Consider the following 18,096-nt stretch of genomic DNA (forward strand, 5'->3'; position numbering starts at 1 on the left):
TCGCAAAACTCGATCATTCTTCGATTTTGACCAAAAATGACCGTAATTTCGTTCTCGTTGGAGATATTTCGACGTTTAAACTCCCAAATTACTGCACTCTACGCGCCGAACATAGCGCACGCCGTATTAAGCGTCGCAACAATCCCAACAACTCGCAAAACTCGATCATTCGTCGATTTTAACGAAAAATGACCGTAATTTCGTTCTCGTTGGAGATATTTCGACGTTTAAACGCCCAAATTACTGCACTCTACGCGCCGAACATAGCGCACGCCGTATTAAGCGTCGCAACAATCCCAACAACTCGCAAAACTCGATCATTCTTCGATTTTGACCAAAAATGACCGTAATTTCGTTCTCGTTGGAGATATTTCGACGTTTAAACTCCCAAATTACTGCACTCTACGCGCCGAACATAGCGCACGCCGTATTAAGCGTCGCAACAAGCACAAGAACACGCAAAACTCGATCATTCGTCGATTTTGACGAAAAATGACCGTAATTTCGTTCTCGTTGGAGATATTTCGACGTTTAAACTCCCAAATTACTGCACTCTACGCGCCGAACATAGCGCACGCCGTATTAAGCGTCGCAACAATCCCAACAACTCGCAAAACTCGATCATTCTTCGATTTTGACCAAAAATGACCGTAATTTCGTTCCCGTTGGAGATATTTCGACGTTTAAACGCCCAAATTACTGCATTTTACGCGCGGAACATAGCGCACGCCGTATTAAACGTCGCAACAAGCACTAGAACACGCAAAACTCGATCATTCGTCGATTTTGACGAAAAATGACCGTACTTTCCTTCCCGTTGGAGATATTTCGACGTTTAAACGCCCAAATTACTGCATTTTCCGCGCAGAACATAGCGCACGCCGTATTAGGCGTCGCAACAAGCACAACAACTCGCAAAACTCGATCATTCGTCGATTTTGATCAAAAATGACCGTAATTTCGTTCCCGTTGGAGATATTTCGACGTTTAAACGCCCAAATTACTGCATTTTCCGCGCAGAACATAGCGCACGCCGTATTAAGCGTCGCAACAATCCCAACAACTCGCAAAACTCGATCATTCGTCGATTTTGACCAAAAATGACCGTAATTTCGTTCCCGTTGGAGATATTTCGACGTTTAAACGCCCAAATTACTGCATTTTACGCGCGGAACATAGCGCACGCCGTATTAAGCGTCGCAACAAGCACTAGAACACGCAAAACTCGATCATTCGTCGATTTTGACCAAAAATGACCGTACTTTCCTTCCCGTTGGAGATATTTCGACGTTTAAACGCCCAAATTACTGCATTTTCCGCGCAGAACATAGCGCACGCCGTATTAGGCGTCGCAACAAGCACAACAACTCGCAAAACTCGATCATTCTTCGATTTTGACGAAAAATGACCGTACTTTCCTTCCCGTTGGAGATATTTCGACGTTTAAACGCCCAAATTACTGCATTTTCCGCGCAGAAAATAGCGCACGCCGTATTAAGCGTCGCAACAAGCACAACAACTCGCAAAACTCGATCATTTGTCGATTTTGACCAAAAATGACCGTAATTTCGTTCCCGTTGGAGATATTTCGACGTTTAAACGCCCAAATTACTGCATTTTACGCGCAGAACATAGCGCACGCCGTATTAAGCGTCGCAACAATCCCAACAACTCGCAAAACTCGATCATTCGTCGATTTTAACGAAAAATGACCGTAATTTCCTTCCCGTTGGAGATATTTCGACGTTTAAACGCCCAAAGTACTGCATTTTCCGCGCGGAACATAGCGCACGCCGTATTAAGCGTCGCAACAATCCCAACAACTCGCAAAACTCGATCATTCTTCGATTTTGACCAAAAATGACCGTAATTTCGTTCTCGTTGGAGATATTTCGACGTTTAAACTCCCAAATTACTGCACTCTACGCGCCGAACATAGCGCACGCCGTATTAAGCGTCGCAACAATCCCAACAACTCGCAAAACTCGATCATTCGTCGATTTTAACGAAAAATGACCGTAATTTCGTTCTCGTTGGAGATATTTCGACGTTTAAACGCCCAAATTACTGCACTTTACGCGCCGAACATAGCGCACGCCGTATTAAGCGTCGCAACAATCCCAACAACTCGCAAAACTCGATCATTCTTCGATTTTGACCAAAAATGACCGTAATTTCGTTCTCGTTGGAGATATTTCGACGTTTAAACTCCCAAATTACTGCACTCTACGCGCCGAACATAGCGCACGCCGTATTAAGCGTCGCAACAAGCACAAGAACACGCAAAACTCGATCATTCGTCGATTTTGACGAAAAATGACCGTAATTTCGTTCTCGTTGGAGATATTTCGACGTTTAAACGCCCAAATTACTGCATTTTACGCGCAGAACATAGCGCACGCCGTATTAGGCGTCGCAACAAGCACAACAACTCGCAAAACTCGATCATTCGTCGATTTTGACCAAAAATGACCGTAATTTCGTTCCCGTTGGAGATATTTCGACGTTTAAACGCCCAAATTACTGCATTTTACGCGCGGAACATAGCGCACGCCGTATTAAGCGTCGCAACAAGCACTAGAACACGCAAAACTCGATCATTCGTCGATTTTGATGAAAAATGACCGTACTTTCCTTCCCGTTGGAGATATTTCGACGTTTAAACGCCCAAATTACTGCATTTTCCGCGCAGAACATAGCGCACGCCGTATTAGGCGTCGCAACAAGCACAACAACTCGCAAAACTCGATCATTCGTCGATTTTGATCAAAAATGTCCGTAATTTCGTTCCCGTTGGAGATATTTCGACGTTTAAACGCCCAAATTACTGCATTTTACGCGCGGAACATAGCGCACGCCGTATTAAGAGTCGAAACAATCCCAACAACTCGCAAAACTCGATCATTCTTCGATTTTGACCAAAAATGACCGTAATTTCGTTCCCGTTGGAGATATTTCGACGTTTAAACGCCCAAATTACTGCATTTTACGCGCGGAACATAGCGCACGCCGTATTAAGCGTCGCAACAATCCCAACAACTCGCAAAACTCGATCATTCGTCGATTTTAACGAAAAATGACCGTAATTTCGTTCTCGTTGGAGATATTTCGACGTTTAAACGCCCAAATTACTGCACTCTACGCGCCGAACATAGCGCACGCCGTATTAAGCGTCGCAACAATCCCAACAACTCGCAAAACTCGATCATTCGTCGATTTTAACGAAAAATGACCGTAATTTCCTTCCCGTTGGAGATATTTCGACGTTTAAACGCCCAAATTACTGCATTCTACGCGCAGAACATAGCGCACGCCGTATTAAGCGTCGCAACAAGCACAAGAACACGCAAAACTCGATCATTCGTCGATTTTGACGAAAAATGACCGTACTTTCCTTCCCGTTGGAGATATTTCGACGTTTAGACGCCCAAATTACTGCATTTTCCGCGCAGAACATAGCGCACGCCGTATTAGGCGTCGCAATAAGCACAACAACTCGCAAAACTCGATCATTCTTCGATTTTGACGAAAAATGACCGTACTTTCCTTCCCGTTGGAGACATTTCGACGTTTAAACGCCCAAATTACTGCATTTTCCGCGCAGAACATAGCGCACGCCGTATTAGGCGTCGCAACAAGCACAACAACTCGCTAAACTCGATCATTCGTTGATTTTAACGAAAAATGACCGTAATTTCCTTCCCGTTGGAGATATTTCGACGTTTAAACGCCCAAATTACTGCATTTTACGCGCGGAACATAGCGCACGCCGTATTAAGCGTCGCAACAAGCACAAGAACACGCAAAACTCGATCATTCGTCGATTTTGACCAGAAATGACCGTAATTTCCTTCCCGTTGGAGATATTTCGACGTTTAAACGCCCAAATTACTGCATTTTCCGCGCGGAACTTAGCGCACGCCGTATTAAGAGTCGAAACAAGCCCGACAACTCGCAAAACTCGATCATTCTTCGATTTTGACGAAAAATGACCGTACTTTCCTTCCCGTTGGAGATATTTCGACGTTTAAACGCCCAAATTACTGCATTTTCCGCGCAGAACATAGCGCACGCCGTATTAAGCGTCGCAACAAGCACAACAACTCGCAAAACTCGATCATTTGTCGATTTTGACCAAAAATGACCGTACTTTCCTTCCCGTTGGAGATATTTCGACGTTTAAACGCCCAAATTACTGCATTTTCCGCGCAGAACATAGCGCACGCCGTATTAAGCGTCGCAACAATCCCAACAACTCGCAAAACTCGATCATTCGTCGATTTTGACCAAAAATGACCGTAATTTCGTTCCCGTTGGAGATATTTCGACGTTTAAACGCCCAAATTACTGCATTTTACGCGCGGAACATAGCGCACGCCGTATTAAGCGTCGCAACAAGCACTAGAACACGCAAAACTCGATCATTCGTCGATTTTGACCAAAAATGACCGTACTTTCCTTTCCGTTGGAGATATTTCGACGTATAAACGCCCAAATTACTGCATTTTACGCGCGGAACATAGCGCACGCCATATTAAGCGTCGCAACAAGCACTAGAACACGCAAAACTCGATCATTCGTCGATTTTGACGAAAAATGACCGTACTTTCCTTCCCGTTGGAGATATTTCGACGTTTAAACGCCCAAATTACTGCATTTTCCGCGCAGAACATAGCGCACGCCGTATTAGGCGTCGCAACAAGCACAACAACTCGCAAAACTCGATCATTCGTCGATTTTGATCAAAAATGACCGTAATTTCGTTCCCGTTGGAGATATTTCGACGTTTAAACGCCCAAATTACTGCATTTTACGCGCGGAACATAGCGCACGCCGTATTAAGAGTCGAAACAATCCCAACAACTCGCAAAACTCGATCATTCTTCGATTTTGACCAAAAATGACCGTAATTTCGTTCCCGTTGGAGATATTTCGACGTTTAAACGCCCAAATTACTGCATTTTACGCGCGGAACATAGCGCACGCCGTATTAAGCGTCGCAACAATCCCAACAACTCGCAAAACTCGATCATTCGTCGATTTTAACGAAAAATGACCGTAATTTCCTTCCCGTTGGAGATATTTCGACGTTTAAACGCCCAAATTACTGCATTCTACGCGCAGAACATAGCGCACGCCGTATTAAGCGTCGCAACAAGCACAAGAACACGCAAAACTCGATCATTCGTCGATTTTGACGAAAAATGACCGTACTTTCCTTCCCGTTGGAGATATTTCGACGTTTAGACGCCCAAATTACTGCATTTTCCGCGCAGAACATAGCGCACGCCGTATTAGGCGTCGCAACAAGCACAACAACTCGCAAAACTCGATCATTCTTCGATTTTGACGAAAAATGACCGTACTTTCCTTCCCGTTGGAGACATTTCGACGTTTAAACGCCCAAATTACTGCATTTTCCGCGCAGAACATAGCGCACGCCGTATTAGGCGTCGCAACAAGCACAACAACTCGCTAAACTCGATCATTCGTTGATTTTAACGAAAAATGACCGTAATTTCCTTCCCGTTGGAGATATTTCGACGTTTAAACGCCCAAATTACTGCATTTTACGCGCGGAACATAGCGCACGCCGTATTAAGCGTCGCAACAAGCACAAGAACACGCAAAACTCGATCATTCGTCGATTTTGACCAGAAATGACCGTAATTTCCTTCCCGTTGGAGATATTTCGACGTTTAAACGCCCAAATTACTGCATTTTCCGCGCGGAACTTAGCGCACGCCGTATTACGAGTCGAAACAAGCCCGACAACTCGCAAAACTCGATCATTCTTCGATTTTGACGAAAAATGACCGTACTTTCCTTCCCGTTGGAGATATTTCGACGTTTAAACGCCCAAATTACTGCATTTTCCGCGCAGAACATAGCGCACGCCGTATTAAGCGTCGCAACAAGCACAACAACTCGCAAAACTCGATCATTTGTCGATTTTGACCAAAAATGACCGTACTTTCCTTCCCGTTGGAGATATTTCGACGTTTAAACGCCCAAATTACTGCATTTTCCGCGCAGAACATAGCGCACGCCGTATTAAGCGTCGCAACAATCCCAACAACTCGCAAAACTCGATCATTCGTCGATTTTGACCAAAAATGACCGTAATTTCGTTCCCGTTGGAGATATTTCGACGTTTAAACGCCCAAATTACTGCATTTTACGCGCGGAACATAGCGCACGCCGTATTAAGCGTCGCAACAAGCACTAGAACACGCAAAACTCGATCATTCGTCGATTTTGACCAAAAATGACCGTACTTTCCTTCCCGTTGGAGATATTTCGACGTATAAACGACCAAATTACTGCATTTTCCGCGCAGAACATAGCGCACGCCGTATTAGGCGTCGCAACAAGCACAACAACTCGCAAAACTCGATCATTCTTCGCTTTTGACGAAAAATGACCGTACTTTCCTTCCCGTTGGAGATATTTCGACGTTTAAACGCCCAAATTACTGCATTTTCCGCGCAGAAAATAGCGCACGCCGTATTAAGCGTCGCAACAAGCACAACAACTCGCAAAACTCGATCATTTGTCGATTTTGACCAAAAATGACCGTAATTTCGTTCCCGTTGGAGATATTTCGACGTTTAAACGCCCAAATTACTGCATTTTACGCGCAGAACATAGCGCACGCCGTATTAGGCGTCGCAACAAGCACAACAACTCGCAAAACTCGATCATTCGTCGATTTTGACCAAAAATGACCGTAATTTCGTTCCCGTTGGAGATATTTCGACGTTTAAACGCCCAAATTACTGCATTTTACGCGCGGAACATAGCGCACGCCATATTAAGCGTCGCAACAAGCACTAGAACACGCAAAACTCGATCATTCGTCGATTTTGACGAAAAATGACCGTACTTTCCTTCCCGTTGGAGATATTTCGACGTTTAAACGCCCAAATTACTGCATTTTCCGCGCAGAACATAGCGCACGCCGTATTAGGCGTCGCAACAAGCACAACAACTCGCAAAACTCGATCATTCGTCGATTTTGATCAAAAATGACCGTAATTTCGTTCCCGTTGGAGATATTTCGACGTTTAAACGCCCAAATTACTGCATTTTACGCGCGGAACATAGCGCACGCCGTATTAAGAGTCGAAACAATCCCAACAACTCGCAAAACTCGATCATTCTTCGATTTTGACCAAAAATGACCGTAATTTCGTTCCCGTTGGAGATATTTCGACGTTTAAACGCCCAAATTACAGCATTTTACGCGCGGAACATTGCGCACGCCGTATTAAGCGTCGCAACAATCCCAACAACTCGCAAAACTCGATCATTCGTCGATTTTAACGAAAAATGACCGTAATTTCGTTCTCGTTGGAGATATTTCGACGTTTAAACGCCCAAATTACTGCACTCTACGCGCCGAACATAGCGCACGCCGTATTAAGCGTCGCAACAATCCCAACAACTCGCAAAACTCGATCATTCGTCGATTTTAACGAAAAATGACCGTAATTTCCTTCCCGTTGGAGATATTTCGACGTTTAAACGCCCAAAGTACTGCATTTTCCGCGCGGAACATAGCGCACGCCGTATTAAGCGTCGCAACAATCCCAACAACTCGCAAAACTCGATCATTCTTCGATTTTGACCAAAAATGACCGTAATTTCGTTCTCGTTGGAGATATTTCGACGTTTAAACGCCCAAATTACTGCATTTTCCGCGCAGATCATAGCGCACGCCGTATTAGGCGTCGCAACAAGCACAACAACTCGCAAAACTCGATCATTCTTCGATTTTGACGAAAAATGACCGTACTTTCCTTCCCGTTGGAGATATTTCGACGTTTAAACGCCCAAATTACTGCATTTTCCGCGCAGAAAATAGCGCACGCCGTATTAAGCGTCGCAACAAGCACAACAACTCGCAAAACTCGATCATTTGTCGATTTTGACCAAAAATGACCGTAATTTCGTTCCCGTTGGAGATATTTCGACGTTTAAACGCCCAAATTACTGCATTTTACGCGCAGAACATAGCGCACGCCGTATTAGGCGTCGCAACAAGCACAACAACTCGCAAAACTCGATCATTCGTCGATTTTGACCAAAAATGACCGTAATTTCGTTCCCGTTGGAGATATTTCGACGTTTAAACGCCCAAATTACTGCATTTTACGCGCGGAACATAGCGCACGCCATATTAAGCGTCGCAACAAGCACTAGAACACGCAAAACTCGATCATTCGTCGATTTTGACGAAAAATGACCGTACTTTCCTTCCCGTTGGAGATATTTCGACGTTTAAACGCCCAAATTACTGCATTTTCCGCGCAGAACATAGCGCACGCCGTATTAGGCGTCGCAACAAGCACAACAACTCGCAAAACTCGATCATTCGTCGATTTTGATCAAAAATGACCGTAATTTCGTTCCCGTTGGAGATATTTCGACGTTTAAACGCCCAAATTACTGCATTTTACGCGCGGAACATAGCGCACGCCGTATTAAGAGTCGAAACAATCCCAACAACTCGCACAACTCGATCATTCTTCGATTTTGACCAAAAATGACCGTAATTTCGTTCCCGTTGGAGATATTTCGACGTTTAAACGCCCAAATTACTGCATTTTACGCGCGGAACATAGCGCACGCCGTATTAAGCGTCGCAACAATCCCAACAACTCGCAAAACTCGATCATTCGTCGATTTTAACGAAAAATGACCGTAATTTCGTTCTCGTTGGAGATATTTCGACGTTTAAACGCCCAAATTACTGCACTCTACGCGCCGAACATAGCGCACGCCGTATTAAGCGTCGCAACAATCCCAACAACTCGCAAAACTCGATCATTCGTCGATTTTAACGAAAAATGACCGTAATTTCGTTCTCGTTGGAGATATTTCGACGTTTAAACGCCCAAATTACTGCACTCTACGCGCCGAACATAGCGCACGCCGTATTAAGCGTCGCAACAATCCCAACAACTCGCAAAACTCGATCATTCTTCGATTTTGACCAAAAATGACCGTAATTTCGTTCTCGTTGGAGATATTTCGACGTTTAAACTCCCAAATTACTGCACTCTACGCGCCGAACATAGCGCACGCCGTATTAAGCGTCGCAACAAGCACAAGAACACGCAAAACTCGATCATTCGTCGATTTTGACGAAAAATGACCGTAATTTCGTTCTCGTTGGAGATATTTCGACGTTTAAACTCCCAAATTACTGCACTCTACGCGCCGAACATAGCGCACGCCGTATTAAGCGTCGCAACAATCCCAACAACTCGCAAAACTCGATCATTCTTCGATTTTGACCAAAAATGACCGTAATTTCGTTCCCGTTGGAGATATTTCGACGTTTAAACGCCCAAATTACTGCATTTTACGCGCGGAACATAGCGCACGCCGTATTAAACGTCGCAACAATCCCAACAACTCGCAAAACTCGATCATTCGTCGATTTTAACGAAAAATGACCGTAATTTCGTTCTCGTTGGAGATATTTCGACGTTTAAACGCCCAAATTACTGCACTCTACGCGCCGAACATAGCGCACGCCGTATTAAGCGTCGCAACAATCCCAACAACTCGCAAAACTCGATCATTCGTCGATTTTAACGAAAAATGACCGTAATTTCCTTCCCGTTGGAGATATTTCGACGTTTAAACGCCCAAATTACTGCATTTTCCGCGCGGAACATAGCGCACGCCGTATTAAGCGTCGCAACAAGCACAAGAACACGCAAAACTCGATCATTCGTCGATTTTGACGAAAAATGACCGTAATTTCGTTCTCGTTGGAGATATTTCGACGTTTAAACTCCCAAATTACTGCACTCTACGCGCCGAACATAGCGCACGCCGTATTAAGCGTCGCAACAATCCCAACAACTCGCAAAACTCGATCATTCTTCGATTTTGACCAAAAATGACCGTAATTTCGTTCTCGTTGGAGATATTTCGACGTTTAAACTCCCAAATTACTGCACTCTACGCGCCGAACATAGCGCACGCCGTATTAAGCGTCGCAACAAGCACAAGAACACGCAAAACTCGATCATTCGTCGATTTTGACGAAAAATGACCGTAATTTCGTTCTCGTTGGAGATATTTCGACGTTTAAACTCCCAAATTACTGCACTCTACGCGCCGAACATAGCGCACGCCGTATTAAGCGTCGCAACAATCCCAACAACTCGCAAAACTCGATCATTCTTCGAGTTTGACCAAAAATGACCGTAATTTCGTTCCCGTTGGAGATATTTCGACGTTTAAACGCCCAAATTACTGCATTTTACGCGCGGAACATAGCGCACGCCGTATTAAACGTCGCAACAAGCACTAGAACACGCAAAACTCGATCATTCGTCGATTTTGACGAAAAATGACCGTACTTTCCTTCCCGTTGGAGATATTTCGACGTTTAAACGCCCAAATTACTGCATTTTCCGCGCAGAACATAGCGCACGCCGTATTAGGCGTCGCAACAAGCACAACAACTCGCAAAACTCGATCATTCGTCGATTTTGATCAAAAATGACCGTAATTTCGTTCCCGTTGGAGATATTTCGACGTTTAAACGCCCAAATTACTGCATTTTCCGCGCAGAACATAGCGCACGCCGTATTAAGCGTCGCAACAATCCCAACAACTCGCAAAACTCGATCATTCGTCGATTTTGACCAAAAATGACCGTAATTTCGTTCCCGTTGGAGATATTTCGACGTTTAAACGCCCAAATTACTGCATTTTACGCGCGGAACATAGCGCACGCCGTATTAAGCGTCGCAACAAGCACTAGAACACGCAAAACTCGATCATTCGTCGATTTTGACCAAAAATGACCGTACTTTCCTTCCCGTTGGAGATATTTCGACGTTTAAACGCCCAAATTACTGCATTTTCCGCGCAGAACATAGCGCACGCCGTATTAGGCGTCGCAACAAGCACAACAACTCGCAAAACTCGATCATTCTTCGATTTTGACGAAAAATGACCGTACTTTCCTTCCCGTTGGAGATATTTCGACGTTTAAACGCCCAAATTACTGCATTTTCCGCGCAGAAAATAGCGCACGCCGTATTAAGCGTCGCAACAAGCACAACAACTCGCAAAACTCGATCATTTGTCGATTTTGACCAAAAATGACCGTAATTTCGTTCCCGTTGGAGATATTTCGACGTGTAAACGCCCAAATTACTGCATTTTAAGCGCAGAACATGGCGCACGCCGTATTAGGCGTCGCAACAAGCACAACAACTCGCAAAACTCGATCATTCGTCGATTTTGACCAAAAATGACCGTAATTTCGTTCCCGTTGGAGATATTTCGACGTTTTAAACGCCCAAATTACTGCATTTTACGCGCGGAACATAGCGCACGCCGTATTAAGCGTGGCAAGAAGCACTAGAACACGCAAAACTCGATCATTCGTCGATTTTGACGAAAAATGACCGTACTTTCCTTCCCGTTGGAGATATTTCGACGTTTAAACGCCCAAATTACTGCATTTTACGCGCGGAACATAGCGCACGCCGTATTAAGCGTCGCAACAAGCACTAGAACACGCAAAACTCGATCATTCGTCGATTTTGACGAAAAATGACCGTACTTTCCTTCCCGTTGGAGATATTTCGACGTTTAAACGCCCAAATTACTGCATGTTCCGCGCAGAACATAGCGCACGCCGTATTAGGCGTCGCAACAAGCACAACAACTCGCAAAACTCGATCATTCTTCGATTTTAACGAAAAATGACCGTAATTTCCTTCCCGTTGGAGATATTTCGACGTTTAAACGCCCAAATTACTGCATTTTACGCGCGGAACATAGCGCACGCCGTATTAAGCGTCGCAACAAGCACAAGAACACGCAAAACTCGATCATTCGTCGATTTTGACCAGAAATGACCGTAATTTCCTTCCCGTTGGAGATATTTCGACGTTTAAACGCCCAAATTACTGCATTTTCCGCGCGGAACTTAGCGCACGCCGTATTAAGAGTCGAAACAAGCCCGACAACTCGCAAAACTCGATCATTCTTCGATTTTGACGAAAAATGACCGTACTTTCCTTCCCGTTGGAGATATTTCGACGTTTAAACGCCCAAATTACTGCATTTTCCGCGCAGAACATACCGCACGCCGTATTAAGCGTCGCAACAAGCACAACAACTCGCAAAACTCGATCATTTGTCGATTTTGACCAAAAATGACCGTACTTTCCTTCCCGTTGGAGATATTTCGACGTTTAAACGCCCAAATTACTGCATTTTCCGCGCAGAACATAGCGCACGCCGTATTAAGCGTCGCAACAATCCCAACAACTCGCAAAACTCGATCATTCGTCGATTTTGACCAAAAATGACCGTAATTTCGTTCCCGTTGGAGATATTTCGACGTTTAAACGCCCAAATTACTGCATTTTACGCGCGGAACATAGCGCACGCCGTATTAAGCGTCGCAACAAGCACTAGAACACGCAAAACTCGATCATTCGTCGATTTTGACCAAAATGACCGTACTTTCCTTCCCGTTGGAGATATTTCGACGTATAAACGCCCAAATTACTGCATTTTCCGCGCAGAACATAGCGCACGCCGTATTAGGCGTCGCAACAAGCACAACAACTCGCAAAACTCGATCATTCTTCGCTTTTGACGAAAAATGACCGTACTTTCCTTCCCGTTGGAGATATTTCGACGTTTAAACGCCCAACTTACTGCATTTTCCGCGCAGAAAATAGCGCACACCGTATTAGGCGTCGCAACAAGCACAACAACTCGCAAAACTCGATCATTTGTCGATTTTGACCAAAAATGACCGTAATTTCGTTCCCGTTGGAGATATTTCGACGTTTAAACGCCCAAATTACTGCATTTTACGCGCAGAACATAGCGCACGCCGTATTAGGCGTCGCAACAAGCACAACAACTCGCAAAACTCGATCATTCGTCGATTTTGATCAAAAATGACCGTAATTTCGTTCCCGTTGGAGATATTTCGACGTTTAAACGCCCAAATTACTGCATTTTACGCGCGGAACATAGCGCACGCCGTATTAAGAGTCGAAACAATCCCAACAACTCGCAAAACTCGATCATTCTTCGATTTTGACCAAAAATGACCGTAATTTCGTTCCCGTTGGAGATATTTGGACGTTTAAACGCCCAAATTACTGCATTTTACGCGCGGAACATATCGCACGCCGTATTAAGCGTCGCAACAATCCCAACAACTCGCAAACTCGATCATTCGTCGATTTTAACGAAAAATGACCGTAATTTCGTTCTCGTTGGAGATATTTCGACGTTTAAACGCCCAAATTACTGCACTCTACGCGCCGAACATAGCGCACGCCGTATTAAGCGTCGCAACAATCCCAACAACTCGCAAAACTCGATCATTCGTCGATTTTAACGAAAAATGACCGTAATTTCCTTCCCGTTGGAGATATTTCGACGTTTAAACTCCCAAATTACTGCATTTTCCGCGCGGAACATAGCGCACGCCGTATTAAGCGTCGCAACAATCCCAACAACTCGCAAAACTCGATCATTCTTCGATTTTGACCAAAAATGACCGTAATTTCGTTCTCGTTGGAGATATTTCGACGTTTAAAACTCCCAAATTACTGCACTCTACGCGCCGAACATAGCGCACGCCGTATTAAGCGTCGCAACAATCCCAACAACTCGCAAAACTCGATCATTCGTCGATTTTAACGAAAAATGACCGTAATTTCGTTCTCGTTGGAGATATTTCGACGTTTAAACGCCCAAATTACTGCACTCTACGCGCCGAACATAGCGCACGCCGTATTAAGCGTCGCAACAATCCAACAACTCGCAAAACTCGATCATTCGTCGATTTTAACGAAAATGACCGTAATTTCCTCCTTCCCGTTGGAGATATTTCGACGTTTAAACGCCCAAATTACTGCATTTTCCGCGCGGAACATAGCGCACGCCGTATTAAGCGTCGCAACAAGCACAAGAACACGCAAAACTCGATCATTCGTCGATTTTGACGAAAAATGACCGTAATTTCGTTCTCGTTGGAGATATTTCGACGTTTAAACTCCCAAATTACTGCACTCTACGCGCCGAACATAGCGCACGCCGTATTAAGCGTCGCAACAATCCCAACAACTCGCAAAACTCGATCATTCTTCGATTTTGACCAAAAATGACCGTAATTTCGTTCCCGTTGGAGATATTTCGACGTTTAAACGCCCAAATTACTGCATTTTACGCGCGGAACATAGCGCACGCCGTATTAAACGTCGCAACAAGCACTAGAACACGCAAAACTCGATCATTCGTCGATTTTGACGAAAAATGACCGTACTTTCCTTCCCGTTGGAGATATTTCGACGTTTAAACGCCCAAATTACTGCATTTTCCGCGCAGAACATAGCGCACGCCGTATTAGGCGTCGCAACAAGCACAACAACTCGCAAAACTCGATCATTCGTCGATTTTGACCAAAAATGACCGTAATTTCGTTCCCGTTGGAGATATTTCGACGTTTAAACGCCCAAATTACTGCATTTTACGCGCGGAACATAGCGCACGCCGTATTAAGCGTGGCAAGAAGCACTAGAACACGCAAAACTCGATCATTCGTCGATTTTGACGAAAAATGACCGTACTTTCCTTCCCGTTGGAGATATTTCGACGTTTAAACGCCCAAATTTCTGCATTTTACGCGCGGAACATAGCGCACGCCGTATTAAGCGTCGCAACAAGCACTAGAACACGCAAAACTCGATCATTCGTCGATTTTGACGAAAAATGACCGTACTTTCCTTCCCGTTGGAGATATTTCGACGTTTAAACGCCCAAATTACTGCATGTTCCGCGCAGAACATAGCGCACGCCGTATTAGGCGTCGCAACAAGCACAACAACTCGCAAAACTCGATCATTCTTCGATTTTAACGAAAAATGACCGTAATTTCCTTCCCGTTGGAGATATTTCGACGTTTAAACGCCCAAATTACTGCATTTTACGCGCGGAACATAGCGCACGCCGTATTAAGCGTCGCAACAAGCACAAGAACACGCAAAACTCGATCATTCGTCGATTTTGACCAGAAATGACCGTAATTTCCTTCCCGTTGGAGATATTTCGACGTTTAAACGCCCAAATTACTGCATTTTCCGCGCGGAACTTAGCGCACGCCGTATTAAGAGTCGAAACAAGCCCGACAACTCGCAAAACTCGATCATTCTTCGATTTTGACGAAAAATGACCGTACTTTCCTTCCCGTTGGAGATATTTCGACGTTTAAACGCCCAAATTACTGCATTTTCCGCGCAGAACATAGCGCACGCCGTATTAAGCGTCGCAACAAGCACAACAACTCGCAAAACTCGATCATTTGTCGATTTTGACCAAAAATGACCGTACTTTCCTTCCCGTTGGAGATATTTCGACGTTTAAACGCCCAAATTACTGCATTTTCCGCGCAGAACATAGCGCACGCCGTATTAAGCGTCGCAACAATCCCAACAACTCGCAAAACTCGATCATTCGTCGATTTTGACCAAAAATGACCGTAATTTCGTTCCCGTTGGAGATATTTCGACGTTTAAACGCCCAAATTACTGCATTTTACGCGCGGAACATAGCGCACGCCGTATTAAGCGTCGCAACAAGCACTAGAACACGCAAAACTCGATCATTCGTCGATTTTGACCAAAAATGACCGTACTTTCCTTCCCGTTGGAGATATTTCGACGTATAAACGCCCAAATTACTGCATTTTCCGCGCAGAACATAGCGCACGCCGTATTAGGCGTCGCAACAAGCACAACAACTCGCAAAACTCGATCATTCTTCGCTTTTGACGAAAAATGACCGTACTTTCCTTCCCGTTGGAGATATTTCGACGTTTAAACGCCCAACTTACTGCATTTTCCGCGCAGAAAATAGCGCACACCGTATTAAGCGTCGCAACAAGCACAACAACTCGCAAAACTCGATCATTTGTCGATTTTGACCAAAAATGACCGTAATTTCGTTCCCGTTGGAGATATTTCGACGTTTAAACGCCCAAATTACTGCATTTTACGCGCAGAACATAGCGCACGCCGTATTAGGCGTCGCAACAAGCACAACAACTCGCAAAACTCGATCATTCGTCGATTTTGACCAAAAATGACCGTAATTTCGTTCCCGTTGGAGATATTTCGACGTTTAAACGCCCAAATTACTGCATTTTACGCGCGGAACATAGCGCACGCCGTATTAAGCGTCGCAACAAGCACTAGAACACGCAAAACTCGATCATTCGTCGATTTTGACGAAAAATGACCGTACTTTCCTTCCCGTTGGAGATATTTCGACGTTTAAACGCCCAAATTACTACATTTTCCGCGCAGAACATAGCGCACGCCGTATTAGGCGTCGCAACAAGCACAACAACTCGCAAAACTCGATCATTCGTCGATTTTGATCAAAAATGACCGTAATTTCGTTCCCGTTGGAGATATTTCGACGTTTAAAACGCCCAAATTACTGCATTTTACGCGCGGAACATAGCGCACGCCGTATTAAGAGTCGAAACAATCCCAACAACTCGCAAAACACGATCATTCTTCGATTTTGACCAAAAATGACCGTAATTTCGTTCCCGTTGGAGATATTTCGACGTTTAAACGCCCAAATTACTGCATTTTACGCGCGGAACATAGCGCACGCCGTATTAAGCGTCGCAACAATCCCAACAACTCGCAAAACTCGATCATTCGTCGATTTTAACGAAAAATGACCGTAATTTCGTTCTCGTTGGAGATATTTCGACGTTTAAACGCCCAAATTACTGCACTCTACGCGCCGAACATAGCGCACGCCGTATTAAGCGTCGCAACAATCCCAACAACTCGCAAAACTCGATCATTCGTCGATTTTAACGAAAAATGACCGTAATTTCCTTCCCGTTGGAGATATTTCGACGTTTAAACTCCCAAATTACTGCATTTTCCGCGCGGAACATAGCGCACGCCGTATTAAGCGTCGCAACAATCCAACAACTCGCAAAACTCGATCATTCTTCGATTTTGACCAAAATGACCGTAATTTCGTTCTCGTTGGAGATATTTCGACGTTTAAACTCCCAAATTACTGCACTCTACGCGCCGAACATAGCGCACGCCGTATTAAGCGTCGCAACAATCCCAACAACTCGCAAAACTCGATCATTCGTCGATTTTAACGAAAAATGACCGTAATTTCGTTCTCGTTTGAGATATTTCGACGTTTAAACGCCCAAATTACTGCACTCTACGCGCCGAACATAGCGCACGCCGTATTAAGCGTCGCAACAATCCCAACAACTCGCAAAACTCGATCATTCGTCGATTTTAACGAAAAATGACCGTAATTTCCTTCCCGTTGGAGATATTTCGACGTTTAAACGCCCAAATTACTGCATTTTCCGCGCGGAACATAGCGCACGCCGTATTAAGCGTCGCAACAAGCACAAGAACACGCAAAACTCGATCATTCGTCGATTTTGACGAAAAATGACCGTAATTTCGTTCTCGTTGGATATATTTCGACGTTTAAACTCCCAAATTACTGCACTCTACGCGCCGAACATAGCGCACGCCGTATTAAGCGTCGCAACAATCCCAACAACTCGCAAAACTCGATCATTCTTCGATTTTGACCAAAAATGACCGTAATTTCGTTCCCGTTGGAGATATTTCGACGTTTAAACGCCCAAATTACTGCATTTTACGCGCGGAACATAGCGCACGCCGTATTAAACGTCGCAACAAGCACTAGAACACGCAAAACTCGATCATTCGTCGATTTTGACGAAAAATGACCGTACTTTCCTTCCCGTTGGAGATATTTCGACGTTTAAACGCCCAAATTACTGCATTTTCCGCGCAGAACATAGCGCACGCCGTATTAGGCGTCGCAACAAGCACAACAACTCGCAAAACTCGATCATTCGTCGATTTTGATCAAAAATGACCGTAATTTCGTTCCCGTTGGAGATATTTCGACGTTTAAACGCCCAAATTACTGCATTTTCCGCGCAGAACATAGCGCACGCCGTATTAAGCGTCGCAACAATCCCAACAACTCGCAAAA

Source organism: Bombus fervidus, chromosome 3 (genome assembly GCF_041682495.2).
Source record: "Bombus fervidus isolate BK054 chromosome 3, iyBomFerv1, whole genome shotgun sequence".
Lineage (NCBI taxonomy): Eukaryota > Metazoa > Arthropoda > Insecta > Hymenoptera > Apidae > Bombus > Bombus fervidus.